This window comes from Mytilus edulis, chromosome 12 (assembly GCF_963676685.1).
Source record: "Mytilus edulis chromosome 12, xbMytEdul2.2, whole genome shotgun sequence".
In the NCBI taxonomy this organism is placed as follows: Eukaryota; Metazoa; Mollusca; class Bivalvia; order Mytilida; family Mytilidae; genus Mytilus; species Mytilus edulis.
Window position 1 is genome coordinate 71,623,471 of NC_092355.1, and position 18,247 is coordinate 71,641,717.

Genomic DNA, 18,247 nt, shown 5'->3' on the forward strand with positions numbered 1-18,247 from the left:
TTCAGAAAAGGTATTACTTCAAGCAATTGAAATTCTACTTTTAGTCAAATTTTGGGGAAATATGTGACATCTTTCCCCCCCCTTTTTGCAATATTTTATAACAAATAAATGCAGATTGTTGCCATGGATACACCAAAAAGAAATTATATTTTACCATTTTATATACTGGAAATAAAATCTATGAAAGATTCTGATTACATACATATGCCCATATATGACACAAACAGTAAGCTTGATATTGCAAGAAAGCAATGAAAAGGGAATGGTAAAATTCATAAGGGCTAATTTTATTATTTTTTCCTAACTGTTTATTGCTACCTTATGGCATACTTACCAAGCTCAGAATTGTATAATTTAAGACTTTTCATGCCACAAATCTATTGATATTTAGATTCAAAATCAACTTCTGAGTAAATTAAGTGTTTAACAATGACAATGTGTGTCAATTTTATTGTTTACAGTCCTTAGCAACCAAAATTAGACATTTTGACACTAGGCTTTTATTTGTACTCTTTCGGCTTAACGCTTGCTTCTGATGGATTGGGCTGCATGTAGTAGCACAAGTATTGAACGCGTTGGTTTTTTTCTTGCGAATATATCATATTATTGTTTTTATCAAGATTTCATGTTACATTTTGGCATATATTAGATGTATAGTTAAATCAGATGTAAGAAATTGATCCCCATCACCAAGTTTTTAATCAAGTCTTTGGTATGCAATAAGCATAAAGATTAACATTTTTATGATTAAAATTGCTCAATTTTGTACAATGGTGCATCATCAGAGATCTTATTATGATATTCAACATTAAAAAACTGCCAAAAGAGGTACAATTTTTAAGATTTGGCTAAACATTGAGGTAGAGACAAGATTTTACACTTTGACTTGGCACCTTTCTTAAAATCAGTTTTTGTCGCGTTTCAGTGTCAACTGCTAACCTTCATAAAATATTCATTGCTCAACCAATTTTCAAAAATAAAAGGCCAATTTACTCGTTTTAGCTAGCAGAACTCAGAAAATAAGTTAAAAGGGAGATTTTGAAAAAAATATTTACTATTAAGGTAGCAATACACAGTTAGGAGTTTAGTTTCGCATTATGGCCCCTGTGGATTTTTCAAATAGGAAAGTTATTGTGAAATAAAATTCATTTTTAGACAGATGAGTGTTAATTTAGCCTTCAAAGGTAGTTTATAAGAGCATCAAGATTATTTTTTACATGTTTTATGGGCTGTTTTCTGTTTGACAGTCCGTATTTTCATAGCTAGACCGGCCATCGGTCCAGAAATTAATGTACTGTTTACAAACACTCTTTTTCTACACGAAGTTTTTGACGCAATTTTACAAAAAAATGAGATGAAAGACATATGATTTTCATTGGATTTGCTGAATGATATATGTACACAGTTTCAGAAAAGGTATTACTTCAAGCAATTGAAATTCTACTTTTAGTCAAATTTTGGGGAAATATGTGACATCTTTCCCCCCCCTTTTTGCAATATTTTATAACAAATAAATGCAGATTGTTGCCATGGATACACCAAAAAGAAATTATATTTTACCATTTTATATACTGGAAATAAAATCTATGAAAGATTCTGATTACATACATATGCCCATATATGACACAAACAGTAAGCTTGATATTGCAAGAAAGCAATGAAAAGGGAATGGTAAAATTCATAAGGGCTAATTTTATTATTTTTTCCTAACTGTTTATTGCTACCTTATGGCATACTTACCAAGCTCAGAATTGTATAATTTAAGACTTTTCATGCCACAAATCTATTGATATTTAGATTCAAAATCAACTTCTGAGTAAATTAAGTGTTTAACAATGACAATGTGTGTCAATTTTATTGTTTACAGTCCTTAGCAACCAAAATTAGACATTTTGACACTAGGCTTTTATTTGTACTCTTTCGGCTTAACGCTTGCTTCTGATGGATTGGGCTGCATGTAGTAGCACAAGTATTGAACGCGTTGGTTTTTTTCTTGCGAATATATCATATTATTGTTTTTATCAAGATTTCATGTTACATTTTGGCATATATTAGATGTATAGTTAAATCAGATGTAAGAAATTGATCCCCATCACCAAGTTTTTAATCAAGTCTTTGGTATGCAATAAGCATAAAGATTAACATTTTTATGATTAAAATTGCTCAATTTTGTACAATGGTGCATCATCAGAGATCTTATTATGATATTCAACATTAAAAAACTGCCAAAAGAGGTACAATTTTTAAGATTTGGCTAAACATTGAGGTAGAGACAAGATTTTACACTTTGACTTGGCACCTTTCTTAAAATCAGTTTTTGTCGCGTTTCAGTGTCAACTGCTAACCTTCATAAAATATTCATTGCTCAACCAATTTTCAAAAATAAAAGGCCAATTTACTCGTTTTAGCTAGCAGAACTCAGAAAATAAGTTAAAAGGGAGATTTTGAAAAAAATATTTACTATTAAGGTAGCAATACACAGTTAGGAGTTTAGTTTCGCATTATGGCCCCTGTGGATTTTTCAAATAGGAAAGTTATTGTGAAATAAAATTCATTTTTAGACAGATGAGTGTTAATTTAGCCTTCAAAGGTAGTTTATAAGAGCATCAAGATTATTTTTTACATGTTTTATGGGCTGTTTTCTGTTTGACAGTCCGTATTTTCATAGCTAGACCGGCCATCGGTCCAGAAATTAATGTACTGTTTACAAACACTCTTTTTCTACACGAAGTTTTTGACGCAATTTTACAAAAAAATGAGATGAAAGACATATGATTTTCATTGGATTTGCTGAATGATATATGTACACAGTTTCAGAAAAGGTATTACTTCAAGCAATTGAAATTCTACTTTTAGTCAAATTTTGGGGAAATATGTGACATCTTTCCCCCCCCTTTTTGCAATATTTTATAACAAATAAATGCAGATTGTTGCCATGGATACACCAAAAAGAAATTATATTTTACCATTTTATATACTGGAAATAAAATCTATGAAAGATTCTGATTACATACATATGCCCATATATGACACAAACAGTAAGCTTGATATTGCAAGAAAGCAATGAAAAGGGAATGGTAAAATTCATAAGGGCTAATTTTATTATTTTTTCCTAACTGTTTATTGCTACCTAACGTAATTTTCCGTATTAAACACACATTCGGTACTTTTCGGCATATACCAACGGCAAAGTTTCGAACCGGACCTAGCTCATTTTAAAGGTATTGACCCAGGCTATTCCCCACTTAAATATTTTTCTGGGATCCGGGCCCGTCTGGCCACCACAGAGGTTCAAAGGTGTCCCTTAACGTAATTTTCCGTATTAAACACACATTCGGTACTTTTCGGCATATACCAACGGCAAAGTTTCGAACCGGACCTAGCTCATTTTAAAGGTATTGACCCAGGCTATTCCCCACTTAAATATTTTTCTGGGATCCGGGCCCGTCTGGCCACCACAGAGGTTCAAAGGTGTCCCTTAACGTAATTTTCCGTATTAAACACACATTCGGTACTTTTCGGCATATACCAACGGCAAAGTTTCGAACCGGACCTAGCTCATTTTAAAGGTATTGACCCAGGCTATTCCCCACTTAAATATTTTTCTGGGATCCGGGCCCGTCTGGCCACCACAGAGGTTCAAAGGTGTCCCTTAACGTAATTTTCCGTATTAAACACACATTCGGTACTTTTCGGCATATACCAACGGCAAAGTTTCGAACCGGACCTAGCTCATTTTAAAGGTATTGACCCAGGCTATTCCCCACTTAAATATTTTTCTGGGATCCGGGCCCGTCTGGCCACCACAGAGGTTCAAAGGTGTCCCTTAACGTAATTTTCCGTATTAAACACACATTCGGTACTTTTCGGCATATACCAACGGCAAAGTTTCGAACCGGACCTAGCTCATTTTAAAGGTATTGACCCAGGCTATTCCCCACTTAAATATTTTTCTGGGATCCGGGCCCGTCTGGCCACCACAGAGGTTCAAAGGTGTCCCTTAACGTAATTTTCCGTATTAAACACACATTCGGTACTTTTCGGCATATACCAACGGCAAAGTTTCGAACCGGACCTAGCTCATTTTAAAGGTATTGACCCAGGCTATTCCCCACTTAAATATTTTTCTGGGATCCGGGCCCGTCTGGCCACCACAGAGGTTCAAAGGTGTCCCTTAACGTAATTTTCCGTATTAAACACACATTCGGTACTTTTCGGCATATACCAACGGCAAAGTTTCGAACCGGACCTAGCTCATTTTAAAGGTATTGACCCAGGCTATTCCCCACTTAAATATTTTTCTGGGATCCGGGCCCGTCTGGCCACCACAGAGGTTCAAAGGTGTCCCTTAACGTAATTTTCCGTATTAAACACACATTCGGTACTTTTCGGCATATACCAACGGCAAAGTTTCGAACCGGACCTAGCTCATTTTAAAGGTATTGACCCAGGCTATTCCCCACTTAAATATTTTTCTGGGATCCGGGCCCGTCTGGCCACCACAGAGGTTCAAAGGTGTCCCTTAACGTAATTTTCCGTATTAAACACACATTCGGTACTTTTCGGCATATACCAACGGCAAAGTTTCGAACCGGACCTAGCTCATTTTAAAGGTATTGACCCAGGCTATTCCCCACTTAAATATTTTTCTGGGATCCGGGCCCGTCTGGCCACCACAGAGGTTCAAAGGTGTCCCTTAACGTAATTTTCCGTATTAAACACACATTCGGTACTTTTCGGCATATACCAACGGCAAAGTTTCGAACCGGACCTAGCTCATTTTAAAGGTATTGACCCAGGCTATTCCCCACTTAAATATTTTTCTGGGATCCGGGCCCGTCTGGCCACCACAGAGGTTCAAAGGTGTCCCTTAACGTAATTTTCCGTATTAAACACACATTCGGTACTTTTCGGCATATACCAACGGCAAAGTTTCGAACCGGACCTAGCTCATTTTAAAGGTATTGACCCAGGCTATTCCCCACTTAAATATTTTTCTGGGATCCGGGCCCGTCTGGCCACCACAGAGGTTCAAAGGTGTCCCTTAACGTAATTTTCCGTATTAAACACACATTCGGTACTTTTCGGCATATACCAACGGCAAAGTTTCGAACCGGACCTAGCTCATTTTAAAGGTATTGACCCAGGCTATTCCCCACTTAAATATTTTTCTGGGATCCGGGCCCGTCTGGCCACCACAGAGGTTCAAAGGTGTCCCTTAACGTAATTTTCCGTATTAAACACACATTCGGTACTTTTCGGCATATACCAACGGCAAAGTTTCGAACCGGACCTAGCTCATTTTAAAGGTATTGACCCAGGCTATTCCCCACTTAAATATTTTTCTGGGATCCGGGCCCGTCTGGCCACCACAGAGGTTCAAAGGTGTCCCTTAACGTAATTTTCCGTATTAAACACACATTCGGTACTTTTCGGCATATACCAACGGCAAAGTTTCGAACCGGACCTAGCTCATTTTAAAGGTATTGACCCAGGCTATTCCCCACTTAAATATTTTTCTGGGATCCGGGCCCGTCTGGCCACCACAGAGGTTCAAAGGTGTCCCTTAACGTAATTTTCCGTATTAAACACACATTCGGTACTTTTCGGCATATACCAACGGCAAAGTTTCGAACCGGACCTAGCTCATTTTAAAGGTATTGACCCAGGCTATTCCCCACTTAAATATTTTTCTGGGATCCGGGCCCGTCTGGCCACCACAGAGGTTCAAAGGTGTCCCTTAACGTAATTTTCCGTATTAAACACACATTCGGTACTTTTCGGCATATACCAACGGCAAAGTTTCGAACCGGACCTAGCTCATTTTAAAGGTATTGACCCAGGCTATTCCCCACTTAAATATTTTTCTGGGATCCGGGCCCGTCTGGCCACCACAGAGGTTCAAAGGTGTCCCTTAACGTAATTTTCCGTATTAAACACACATTCGGTACTTTTCGGCATATACCAACGGCAAAGTTTCGAACCGGACCTAGCTCATTTTAAAGGTATTGACCCAGGCTATTCCCCACTTAAATATTTTTCTGGGATCCGGGCCCGTCTGGCCACCACAGAGGTTCAAAGGTGTCCCTTAACGTAATTTTCCGTATTAAACACACATTCGGTACTTTTCGGCATATACCAACGGCAAAGTTTCGAACCGGACCTAGCTCATTTTAAAGGTATTGACCCAGGCTATTCCCCACTTAAATATTTTTCTGGGATCCGGGCCCGTCTGGCCACCACAGAGGTTCAAAGGTGTCCCTTAACGTAATTTTCCGTATTAAACACACATTCGGTACTTTTCGGCATATACCAACGGCAAAGTTTCGAACCGGACCTAGCTCATTTTAAAGGTATTGACCCAGGCTATTCCCCACTTAAATATTTTTCTGGGATCCGGGCCCGTCTGGCCACCACAGAGGTTCAAAGGTGTCCCTTAACGTAATTTTCCGTATTAAACACACATTCGGTACTTTTCGGCATATACCAACGGCAAAGTTTCGAACCGGACCTAGCTCATTTTAAAGGTATTGACCCAGGCTATTCCCCACTTAAATATTTTTCTGGGATCCGGGCCCGTCTGGCCACCACAGAGGTTCAAAGGTGTCCCTTAACGTAATTTTCCGTATTAAACACACATTCGGTACTTTTCGGCATATACCAACGGCAAAGTTTCGAACCGGACCTAGCTCATTTTAAAGGTATTGACCCAGGCTATTCCCCACTTAAATATTTTTCTGGGATCCGGGCCCGTCTGGCCACCACAGAGGTTCAAAGGTGTCCCTTAACGTAATTTTCCGTATTAAACACACATTCGGTACTTTTCGGCATATACCAACGGCAAAGTTTCGAACCGGACCTAGCTCATTTTAAAGGTATTGACCCAGGCTATTCCCCACTTAAATATTTTTCTGGGATCCGGGCCCGTCTGGCCACCACAGAGGTTCAAAGGTGTCCCTTAACGTAATTTTCCGTATTAAACACACATTCGGTACTTTTCGGCATATACCAACGGCAAAGTTTCGAACCGGACCTAGCTCATTTTAAAGGTATTGACCCAGGCTATTCCCCACTTAAATATTTTTCTGGGATCCGGGCCCGTCTGGCCACCACAGAGGTTCAAAGGTGTCCCTTAACGTAATTTTCCGTATTAAACACACATTCGGTACTTTTCGGCATATACCAACGGCAAAGTTTCGAACCGGACCTAGCTCATTTTAAAGGTATTGACCCAGGCTATTCCCCACTTAAATATTTTTCTGGGATCCGGGCCCGTCTGGCCACCACAGAGGTTCAAAGGTGTCCCTTAACGTAATTTTCCGTATTAAACACACATTCGGTACTTTTCGGCATATACCAACGGCAAAGTTTCGAACCGGACCTAGCTCATTTTAAAGGTATTGACCCAGGCTATTCCCCACTTAAATATTTTTCTGGGATCCGGGCCCGTCTGGCCACCACAGAGGTTCAAAGGTGTCCCTTAACGTAATTTTCCGTATTAAACACACATTCGGTACTTTTCGGCATATACCAACGGCAAAGTTTCGAACCGGACCTAGCTCATTTTAAAGGTATTGACCCAGGCTATTCCCCACTTAAATATTTTTCTGGGATCCGGGCCCGTCTGGCCACCACAGAGGTTCAAAGGTGTCCCTTAACGTAATTTTCCGTATTAAACACACATTCGGTACTTTTCGGCATATACCAACGGCAAAGTTTCGAACCGGACCTAGCTCATTTTAAAGGTATTGACCCAGGCTATTCCCCACTTAAATATTTTTCTGGGATCCGGGCCCGTCTGGCCACCACAGAGGTTCAAAGGTGTCCCTTAACGTAATTTTCCGTATTAAACACACATTCGGTACTTTTCGGCATATACCAACGGCAAAGTTTCGAACCGGACCTAGCTCATTTTAAAGGTATTGACCCAGGCTATTCCCCACTTAAATATTTTTCTGGGATCCGGGCCCGTCTGGCCACCACAGAGGTTCAAAGGTGTCCCTTAACGTAATTTTCCGTATTAAACACACATTCGGTACTTTTCGGCATATACCAACGGCAAAGTTTCGAACCGGACCTAGCTCATTTTAAAGGTATTGACCCAGGCTATTCCCCACTTAAATATTTTTCTGGGATCCGGGCCCGTCTGGCCACCACAGAGGTTCAAAGGTGTCCCTTAACGTAATTTTCCGTATTAAACACACATTCGGTACTTTTCGGCATATACCAACGGCAAAGTTTCGAACCGGACCTAGCTCATTTTAAAGGTATTGACCCAGGCTATTCCCCACTTAAATATTTTTCTGGGATCCGGGCCCGTCTGGCCACCACAGAGGTTCAAAGGTGTCCCTTAACGTAATTTTCCGTATTAAACACACATTCGGTACTTTTCGGCATATACCAACGGCAAAGTTTCGAACCGGACCTAGCTCATTTTAAAGGTATTGACCCAGGCTATTCCCCACTTAAATATTTTTCTGGGATCCGGGCCCGTCTGGCCACCACAGAGGTTCAAAGGTGTCCCTTAACGTAATTTTCCGTATTAAACACACATTCGGTACTTTTCGGCATATACCAACGGCAAAGTTTCGAACCGGACCTAGCTCATTTTAAAGGTATTGACCCAGGCTATTCCCCACTTAAATATTTTTCTGGGATCCGGGCCCGTCTGGCCACCACAGAGGTTCAAAGGTGTCCCTTAACGTAATTTTCCGTATTAAACACACATTCGGTACTTTTCGGCATATACCAACGGCAAAGTTTCGAACCGGACCTAGCTCATTTTAAAGGTATTGACCCAGGCTATTCCCCACTTAAATATTTTTCTGGGATCCGGGCCCGTCTGGCCACCACAGAGGTTCAAAGGTGTCCCTTAACGTAATTTTCCGTATTAAACACACATTCGGTACTTTTCGGCATATACCAACGGCAAAGTTTCGAACCGGACCTAGCTCATTTTAAAGGTATTGACCCAGGCTATTCCCCACTTAAATATTTTTCTGGGATCCGGGCCCGTCTGGCCACCACAGAGGTTCAAAGGTGTCCCTTAACGTAATTTTCCGTATTAAACACACATTCGGTACTTTTCGGCATATACCAACGGCAAAGTTTCGAACCGGACCTAGCTCATTTTAAAGGTATTGACCCAGGCTATTCCCCACTTAAATATTTTTCTGGGATCCGGGCCCGTCTGGCCACCACAGAGGTTCAAAGGTGTCCCTTAACGTAATTTTCCGTATTAAACACACATTCGGTACTTTTCGGCATATACCAACGGCAAAGTTTCGAACCGGACCTAGCTCATTTTAAAGGTATTGACCCAGGCTATTCCCCACTTAAATATTTTTCTGGGATCCGGGCCCGTCTGGCCACCACAGAGGTTCAAAGGTGTCCCTTAACGTAATTTTCCGTATTAAACACACATTCGGTACTTTTCGGCATATACCAACGGCAAAGTTTCGAACCGGACCTAGCTCATTTTAAAGGTATTGACCCAGGCTATTCCCCACTTAAATATTTTTCTGGGATCCGGGCCCGTCTGGCCACCACAGAGGTTCAAAGGTGTCCCTTAACGTAATTTTCCGTATTAAACACACATTCGGTACTTTTCGGCATATACCAACGGCAAAGTTTCGAACCGGACCTAGCTCATTTTAAAGGTATTGACCCAGGCTATTCCCCACTTAAATATTTTTCTGGGATCCGGGCCCGTCTGGCCACCACAGAGGTTCAAAGGTGTCCCTTAACGTAATTTTCCGTATTAAACACACATTCGGTACTTTTCGGCATATACCAACGGCAAAGTTTCGAACCGGACCTAGCTCATTTTAAAGGTATTGACCCAGGCTATTCCCCACTTAAATATTTTTCTGGGATCCGGGCCCGTCTGGCCACCACAGAGGTTCAAAGGTGTCCCTTAACGTAATTTTCCGTATTAAACACACATTCGGTACTTTTCGGCATATACCAACGGCAAAGTTTCGAACCGGACCTAGCTCATTTTAAAGGTATTGACCCAGGCTATTCCCCACTTAAATATTTTTCTGGGATCCGGGCCCGTCTGGCCACCACAGAGGTTCAAAGGTGTCCCTTAACGTAATTTTCCGTATTAAACACACATTCGGTACTTTTCGGCATATACCAACGGCAAAGTTTCGAACCGGACCTAGCTCATTTTAAAGGTATTGACCCAGGCTATTCCCCACTTAAATATTTTTCTGGGATCCGGGCCCGTCTGGCCACCACAGAGGTTCAAAGGTGTCCCTTAACGTAATTTTCCGTATTAAACACACATTCGGTACTTTTCGGCATATACCAACGGCAAAGTTTCGAACCGGACCTAGCTCATTTTAAAGGTATTGACCCAGGCTATTCCCCACTTAAATATTTTTCTGGGATCCGGGCCCGTCTGGCCACCACAGAGGTTCAAAGGTGTCCCTTAACGTAATTTTCCGTATTAAACACACATTCGGTACTTTTCGGCATATACCAACGGCAAAGTTTCGAACCGGACCTAGCTCATTTTAAAGGTATTGACCCAGGCTATTCCCCACTTAAATATTTTTCTGGGATCCGGGCCCGTCTGGCCACCACAGAGGTTCAAAGGTGTCCCTTAACGTAATTTTCCGTATTAAACACACATTCGGTACTTTTCGGCATATACCAACGGCAAAGTTTCGAACCGGACCTAGCTCATTTTAAAGGTATTGACCCAGGCTATTCCCCACTTAAATATTTTTCTGGGATCCGGGCCCGTCTGGCCACCACAGAGGTTCAAAGGTGTCCCTTAACGTAATTTTCCGTATTAAACACACATTCGGTACTTTTCGGCATATACCAACGGCAAAGTTTCGAACCGGACCTAGCTCATTTTAAAGGTATTGACCCAGGCTATTCCCCACTTAAATATTTTTCTGGGATCCGGGCCCGTCTGGCCACCACAGAGGTTCAAAGGTGTCCCTTAACGTAATTTTCCGTATTAAACACACATTCGGTACTTTTCGGCATATACCAACGGCAAAGTTTCGAACCGGACCTAGCTCATTTTAAAGGTATTGACCCAGGCTATTCCCCACTTAAATATTTTTCTGTCTGGGATCCGGGCCCGTCTGGCCACCACAGAGGTTCAAAGGTGTCCCTTAACGTAATTTTCCGTATTAAACACACATTCGGTACTTTTCGGCATATACCAACGGCAAAGTTTCGAACCGGACCTAGCTCATTTTAAAGGTATTGACCCAGGCTATTCCCCACTTAAATATTTTTCTGGGATCCGGGCCCGTCTGGCCACCACAGAGGTTCAAAGGTGTCCCTTAACGTAATTTTCCGTATTAAACACACATTCGGTACTTTTCGGCATATACCAACGGCAAAGTTTCGAACCGGACCTAGCTCATTTTAAAGGTATTGACCCAGGCTATTCCCCACTTAAATATTTTTCTGTCTGGGATCCGGGCCCGTCTGGCCACCACAGAGGTTCAAAGGTGTCCCTTAACGTAATTTTCCGTATTAAACACACATTCGGTACTTTTCGGCATATACCAACGGCAAAGTTTCGAACCGGACCTAGCTCATTTTAAAGGTATTGACCCAGGCTATTCCCCACTTAAATATTTTTCTGGGATCCGGGCCCGTCTGGCCACCACAGAGGTTCAAAGGTGTCCCTTAACGTAATTTTCCGTATTAAACACACATTCGGTACTTTTCGGCATATACCAACGGCAAAGTTTCGAACCGGACCTAGCTCATTTTAAAGGTATTGACCCAGGCTATTCCCCACTTAAATATTTTTCTGGGATCCGGGCCCGTCTGGCCACCACAGAGGTTCAAAGGTGTCCCTTAACGTAATTTTCCGTATTAAACACACATTCGGTACTTTTCGGCATATACCAACGGCAAAGTTTCGAACCGGACCTAGCTCATTTTAAAGGTATTGACCCAGGCTATTCCCCACTTAAATATTTTTCTGGGATCCGGGCCCGTCTGGCCACCACAGAGGTTCAAAGGTGTCCCTTAACGTAATTTTCCGTATTAAACACACATTCGGTACTTTTCGGCATATACCAACGGCAAAGTTTCGAACCGGACCTAGCTCATTTTAAAGGTATTGACCCAGGCTATTCCCCACTTAAATATTTTTCTGGGATCCGGGCCCGTCTGGCCACCACAGAGGTTCAAAGGTGTCCCTTAACGTAATTTTCCGTATTAAACACACATTCGGTACTTTTCGGCATATACCAACGGCAAAGTTTCGAACCGGACCTAGCTCATTTTAAAGGTATTGACCCAGGCTATTCCCCACTTAAATATTTTTCTGGGATCCGGGCCCGTCTGGCCACCACAGAGGTTCAAAGGTGTCCCTTAACGTAATTTTCCGTATTAAACACACATTCGGTACTTTTCGGCATATACCAACGGCAAAGTTTCGAACCGGACCTAGCTCATTTTAAAGGTATTGACCCAGGCTATTCCCCACTTAAATATTTTTCTGGGATCCGGGCCCGTCTGGCCACCACAGAGGTTCAAAGGTGTCCCTTAACGTAATTTTCCGTATTAAACACACATTCGGTACTTTTCGGCATATACCAACGGCAAAGTTTCGAACCGGACCTAGCTCATTTTAAAGGTATTGACCCAGGCTATTCCCCACTTAAATATTTTTCTGGGATCCGGGCCCGTCTGGCCACCACAGAGGTTCAAAGGTGTCCCTTAACGTAATTTTCCGTATTAAACACACATTCGGTACTTTTCGGCATATACCAACGGCAAAGTTTCGAACCGGACCTAGCTCATTTTAAAGGTATTGACCCAGGCTATTCCCCACTTAAATATTTTTCTGGGATCCGGGCCCGTCTGGCCACCACAGAGGTTCAAAGGTGTCCCTTAACGTAATTTTCCGTATTAAACACACATTCGGTACTTTTCGGCATATACCAACGGCAAAGTTTCGAACCGGACCTAGCTCATTTTAAAGGTATTGACCCAGGCTATTCCCCACTTAAATATTTTTCTGGGATCCGGGCCCGTCTGGCCACCACAGAGGTTCAAAGGTGTCCCTTAACGTAATTTTCCGTATTAAACACACATTCGGTACTTTTCGGCATATACCAACGGCAAAGTTTCGAACCGGACCTAGCTCATTTTAAAGGTATTGACCCAGGCTATTCCCCACTTAAATATTTTTCTGGGATCCGGGCCCGTCTGGCCACCACAGAGGTTCAAAGGTGTCCCTTAACGTAATTTTCCGTATTAAACACACATTCGGTACTTTTCGGCATATACCAACGGCAAAGTTTCGAACCGGACCTAGCTCATTTTAAAGGTATTGACCCAGGCTATTCCCCACTTAAATATTTTTCTGGGATCCGGGCCCGTCTGGCCACCACAGAGGTTCAAAATTGTCCGGAGGGTTGTCACCATCAATTAAGCAGTCGCTGGTAGGTGTTCACTATACATTAATTTCTTTTCTTTTTTGGCTTTCCATAAATATTTCTATTTATATGTCTATATGTTTCTGGAGTAATCAGATTTTGTTTCATGTTTTATATATTAAATTACATCTTTGGTGAAGCTTCGGTAATGTTTGATTGATAAAAATCTATATAACATAAAGACAAATATGCAACTTGTATCAGGGTTTATATTCGAGGACAACGAAAATTTATGACAGCTTGAAGGGGTCATAAAATGGTATTTTTTCCCTCATGCTTTTTAGTGATTTTCAACTAAATTTGAATATTGAACTGACTGCTAGCAGCCGGTTGGATATTGAATATCAATTATCGCATGTCAAATAACGAACAGACCGCACATACATATTTAAAACGGAATGAAATGCTTTAAAAAATCAGTAGAAACCGTGAAATTATCGATTTCCGCTGTTAGATTGCATTTAACTAAGATTTAGAGATTTTTGGAACGTTTGAGCCTCACGCAGTTTTTTGGTTTTTAGACATATCATCAAAATTGGCTGCTGGAAAAAAGTGGCTGCTATCTTGATTGGCCGATAAAAGTGGCTGCCAGCTTGAGTCTGGTACTAACGATTGCTGACATAAATATAAAATTGACAATGGAAATGGGAAATATGTCAAAGAGACAACAACCCGACAAAAGAGCAGATAGCAGCTGAAGGCCATCAAAAGGTCTTCAACGCAGCGAGAAACTCCCGCACCCGAAGATGATCATCAGCTGGCCCCTAAATAAAATTGTGTACTGCATGTAGTTCAGTGAAAATGGACGTCGAACTCCAAAACTTCAAAACACAAATAAACTAAAATTAAAAAAAGCATATAAGACTATCAAAGGCCAGAAGCTCCTGACTTTGGACAGGTGCAAAAAATGCGGCGGTGTTAAACATGATTTGTGAGATCTCAACACTCCCCCTATACTCTAGCCAATGTAGAACAAAGAAACACATATTAATACATATTACACTTTTAACTTACTACTGATTTTACTTGCACTTTCTTATGATGTAATATATAACGAGTTTCAAAATACTATTTAAGTTGAATATCTGATTTAAAATCGATTTAACATTGAATAGATTGTATCCTACGCCACTACACAAACAACAGACTGTCAACTGTCAATTTGTTTGACTTATAATAGTTTTAGTTGTATCATCGGAAATATCTCCTAGCATCCTACTTCAATATCGAATTTGAGCTTATGCAATGTCTGTTTCTGTAAAGATGCATTTTCGCTGTTTCTCTTGGCTAGAAGATGGTAATAAAAATAAAATAAAATAAAATAAAATAAAATAAACTTTAAACCGTCAATATTTAATATCTTTTCTGTCCGTTTCTAAGACAGTTCGATTGTTGTTCATGTTCTGAAGTCAGAACATATACAATGACAGTAACATACATATATTCATAATATTGTGTGACAATTATCTAACCACGTTATCTTGCAGTGAACAAGCTCTGAATAGCAAAGGGACATAACTTATCTATCAAACAATATTAAAATATAAAAGTACGGACGCACATCCATGATTTTTAATGCGATGATGACTCAAAACGCGGTGTAAATTCTGAGATTTTCAAACTATTTCGTGCCCAAAAGTAACGTTTTAGTTAAAAACAAAGAAAAGAAAATCAAAATAATACTAATTAGCTTACCTGTGCTAATTAGTCCGATGACAGACAGAAGAAGGAATGCAGTGGTGTACAGCATCATGACAAATGTAGAATAACACAAGAATAATCACCAGGTCTTGACTTTTACAAGAGGGTGTGGACGGGGGATTACGAAAAAGAGAATAATGGGGACAATTTTAAGAATAGAGAAAAATGGACCAAACAAAGAGAGGAGAAAGTTTTGGGGTGCTAAAATAGAAACAATTGGAAATAATGGGCAAAACATAAAAAAAAATTAGAAAAAAATGGCCTAAAATGTAAAAGAATACAGAAATGAAGTAACCCCAATCAGGACACTCTTACAAGTGCTGTAAAATTTATTATACATGGAAATGATTGGGAACAATGCAGGTGAAAGTACTCCATATGACATAGTAGTAAATTAAATTCGCACAAGTAGTTATAATTTATTTAGCATAAGTGATTTAGTTAGTGTAAGAACACGTGTTGGAGCCCAAATTATATGAATAAAAGGGGATACCTTTCTTGAAATGTCCATTATTTAAATTAAGAAATAGCTACGGTTTCAACTCCCTTGGGCAAAGTTAGAATAACATGCATTTGGTTATTATATTTTGCTGTTTGTTTTAAGGTCATACTAATAAATATAGCCTTTTAACTGTCCAATTGATTATACAGTGAAACCTGACTAAACCGAATCCTTTATAAACCGAAAACCTGTACAAACCAAACATATTCTTAAGCACCATCGTATCAAATTGTATGCGTTGTGAACCTGATAAAACCGAACATCAGCAAAAACTGAACAAAACATTTAGGTCCCGAAGAGGTTCGGTTTAAACAGATTTCACTGTAATTGCAAATTTACAAGTAACGACCACAGGACATGTCACCCTACCTGCACACATTGTTCTGACTCAGGGCTGACCAGTCCCAGCTATGTTTCTATAATATCGTCACCCTTCCTGCACACATTGTTCTGACCAGGGCTGAACAGTCCCTGCTCTGATTCTTTAATATCGTCACCCTATCTGCACACATTGTTCTGACACAGGGCCGACCAGTCCCTGCTCTGATTCTTTAATATCGTCACCCTACCTGCAAACATAGTTCGGACTCAGGGCTGACCAGTCCCTGCACAAATTGATCTGACTCGGGGCTGACCAGTCCCTGCTATGATTCTTTAATATCGTCACCCTACCTGCACACATTGTTCTGACTCAGGGCTGACCAGTCCCAGCTATGTTTCTATAATATCGTCACCCTTCCTGCACACATTGTTCTGACCAGGGCTGAACAGTCCCTGCTCTGATTCTTTAATATCGTCACCCTATCTGCACACATTGTTCTGACACAGGGCCGACCAGTCCCTGCTCTGATTCTTTAATATCGTCACCCTACCTGCACACATTGTTCTGACTCAGGGCTGACCAGTCCCTGCACAAATTGATCTGACTCGGGGCTGACCAGTCCCTGCTATGATTCTTTAATATCGTCACCCTACCTGTACACATTGTTCTGACCCAGGGCTGACCAGTCCCTGTTATGATTCTTTAATATCGTCACCCTACCTGCAAACATAGTTCGGACTCAGGGCTGACCAGTCCCTGCACAAATTGATCTGACTCGGGGCTGACCAGTCCCTGCTATGATTCTTTAATATCGTCACCCTACCTGTACACATTGTTCTGACCCAGGGCTGACCAGTCCCTGCGACGATTCTTTAATATCGTCACCCTACCTAGCTGTACTCATTGTTCTTAAAGAATCAGAGCAGGGACTGGTCAGCCCCTGCTCTGATTCTTTAATATCGTCACCCTACCTGTACATTGATCTGACTCGGGGCTGACCAGTCCCTGCTCTGATTCTTTAATATCGTCACCCTTTCTGTACACTTTGATCTGACTCAGGGCTGACCAGTCCCTGCTCTGATTCTTTAATATCGTCACCGTATCTACACACATTGTTTTGACACAGGGCTGACCAGTTCCTGCTCTGATTTTTTAATATCGTCACCCTACCTGCACACATTGTTCTGACTCAGGGCTGACCAGTCCATGCTATGATTCTTTAATATCGTCACCCTACCTGTACACATTGTTCTGACTCAGGGCTAACCAGTCCCTGCTATGATTCTTTAATATCGTCACCCAACCTACACACATTGTTCTGACTCGGGGCTGACCAGTGCCTGCTCTGATTCTTTAATATCGCCACCCTTCCTGCACACATTGTTCTGACTCAGGGCTGAACAGTCCCTGCTATGATTCTTTAATATCGTCACCCTACCTGTACACATTTTTCTGACTCAGGGCTGACCAGTCCCTGCTCTGATTTTTTAATATCGTCACCCTACCTGTACACATTGTTCTGACATAGGGCTAACCAGTCCCTGCTATGATTCTTTAATATCGTCACCATACCTACACACATTGTTCTGACTCAGGCTGACCAGTCCCTGCTATGATTCTTTAATATCGTCACCCTATCTACACACATTGTTCTTACTGAGGGCTGACCAGTCCCTGCGACGATTCTTTAATATCGTCACTCTACCTGCACACGTTGTTCTGACTGAGGGCTGATCATGTATGAAATATTTGCCACTGTATGTTACACGACCAACAATCAATCAATCAATCAATTAATCATCTATCTCAACTGATCGTAATGGGACAACTATCTATACTGATCGTAATGGGACAACTATCTATAATATCGAAATGGGTCAACTATCTATACTGATCGTAATGGGACAACTATCTATACTGATCGTAATGGGACGACTATCTATATTGATCGTAATGGGAGAACTATCTATACTGATCGTAACAGAACAACTTTCTATACTGATCGTAATGGGACAACTATCTATGCTGATCGTAATTGGACAACTATCTATACTGATCGTAATGGGACAACTATCTGTACTGATTGCTAAGGTGACAACTATCTATTCTGATTCTCAATGCGACAACTATCTTCGGATTGCCAATGGGACAACTATCTACTGATTGTCAATAAGACAACGATCGACAAACTAGTATTCCTGGGAGATGTGGTATGATTACCAATGGAACAACTATCTATACTGATCGTAATGGGACAACTATCTATACTGATTGAAAAGGGACAACTATCTA

The 18,247-nt window shown here is 41.0% G+C and overlaps 2 protein-coding genes across 5 annotated transcripts in view; one reads left to right on the top strand and one right to left on the bottom strand.

The window, feature by feature from the left end:
* Positions 1–18,247, top strand: part of LOC139499281 (uncharacterized) — a 740,979-nt gene that overhangs the window by 621,389 nt on the left and 101,343 nt on the right. The gene's annotated exons all lie outside the window — the stretch shown is intronic.
* The window catches only part of LOC139499060 (uridylate-specific endoribonuclease-like), a 61,726-nt gene that overhangs the window by 26,823 nt on the left and 16,656 nt on the right, over positions 1–18,247 (bottom strand). The gene's annotated exons all lie outside the window — the stretch shown is intronic.